Source organism: Manacus vitellinus, unplaced genomic scaffold (genome assembly GCF_001715985.3).
Source record: "Manacus vitellinus isolate BGI_N305 unplaced genomic scaffold, ASM171598v3 scaffold_24_pilon, whole genome shotgun sequence".
NCBI lineage: Eukaryota > Metazoa > Chordata > Aves > Passeriformes > Pipridae > Manacus > Manacus vitellinus.
Genome location: NW_021939798.1, coordinates 12,301,244 through 12,303,212, shown reverse-complemented (window position 1 = coordinate 12,303,212; position 1,969 = coordinate 12,301,244).

Here is a 1,969-nt window from a genome sequence, read left to right as displayed (position 1 = left end):
GGGATGACTGGAATCGGCACAATGCTGCCAAGGGCCGCAGCCCAGGTGCCTCCGCCCCAGGCGGCACCGAGCCCCCGCTCTCCCCTACCCCATCGGCCCCTCCAGGAGTGGTGCTGCCACACAGGGCCAAAGCCACGGCCATGCCCAAAAGGGCTGAGCATCACCCCCCTCACACTCCACATCCCCACGCTACTCCAGAAGGGACTGAGCAGAAGCCAGGTTTACTGCTGTGGCCCCTGGCCTGGTTGTGGCCCCACCAAGCAGCTGAGCATCTCCTGCAGTGGAGCAGCCCTGCCAGAGCACCTCCAGTCCCCACTGCCCAGGCATGGCTCCAGTGAGGGACGGTGGACAGGGCAGCCCCAAGCCCTTGGGCCCTGCAGAAACCCCCCGCACATCTCACTGGCCAGGATGCACAAGTGTAGGCTGGCAGGTCACTTGTTCCAAGTCACCAGCTCCAGTGACACAACACCCAAGCCCCTCCATGACCCCCAGTCCCTCAGGCACCCCATGTCCAACGCAGAGTTGCATGGGCCTTCCCCTGCACTGCCTGGAAGTGCAGCCCTGGGCTGCAGCTGCTCCAGCCCTGCTCCAGGGCAGAGCAATTGCAGGGCAGGTGCAAGAGCAAAGGGGCCATGGGGAGGCACAGAGGGATATGGCAGGCACTCCCCATGCTATGGAACAGAGATGCCAGCCCCCAGGGCCAAGACCCCACAATGCACTCACCCTGATCACCTCTACTGAGGGCTGAGTGTGAGTCTTGGGGCCCACTGGCCACCTCGGGTGCACCCACCCAGCACCACAGGACATCAGCCATCCCCACACCACCACATCTCTGTCAAGGACCCAGCCTGGACATGGGCCCCTCCAGCCACAGCAGCTGGGAAGGGTTCCTGGCAGCACCAAGGGCCCCACACTCTCTCTGGGCTCTGCACACCTGCAGGGATGGAGCTGTCTGAGGAGCATCCCAGCTCCAGAGAGCATCCAGGGGGAAGATGAGAAGCAGCAAAAGGCCGGGGATCACAGGATCATCCCAGGACACGCCCTGCTCCATCCCCAAAACCAGCACTGTCCCCACTCGGACCCACACAAGGCACGACTGACATACGAGCAGCACAGGGCACCTGGGCTGGAAGCCAGAAGGTGCCAGCGCTGGCAGCAGCACAGATGGGAGGAGGCTGCCCTGGCAGGATGGGCTCCGGGCACTCGCAGGACAGGCACCTGCTGAGGGTAGTGGGGCAGCAGGAGACCAAAGCCCAGCCAGGCTGTGCCCTCCCAGGGGACGGTGGAGACAGCTGGGGCCGCCAAGACAGACAGTGACTCAGCAGCTGAGTCAGGGCTGAGCCGGCACCCCACGACAGGCAGTGAGTCACAAGTGCCCCGAAAGCTGATCCTGACAGGAGTGTGATGGGAAGCCACAGCCGCGCTGCCAGAGGGGACACAGGGCATCCTGCGGGCCAGGGACACCTCCAGAAGCACCTCCAAATATCCAGTGCTCCATTTTGTCTCAAATCCTCCCTATCCCCAACGTGCCTCACTGTGAGGCTGGGCAGAGCCGGGCATGTGGAGCAGCAGCCAAGTGCTGCAGGAGTTGCCCTCACAGAGGAGAAAGGCTAGGAGTGGGTTCTGGAAGGCGCAAGGGAAGCCTGGGAATCTGTCAGGAGCATCCTGGCTCTGGAGCAAGGGAGAGGGCAGGGCCATCCAGAGGTTGGGGCTGCCTCAGTGTTTGGGAATGTTACCTCTCCAGCTGAGCCTGGGAACGGCCCCGGGAAGGGAAGCGCCGGGAACTGGGGCCGGCCTGTTCGGTTCATATGTTAAAATTTAATAAGGGCATTATTCATAGAAAGAGGAATCCAGATCCCGGCGCTGCCAAGCCCTCCCTTTCAGCAGCATCCAAGCCGAACAAAGTGGGACGGGGGAAAGGAAATGCCTGGAAATAAGGAGTAGACGGGGGTGACCAAGCCCGTGGCGG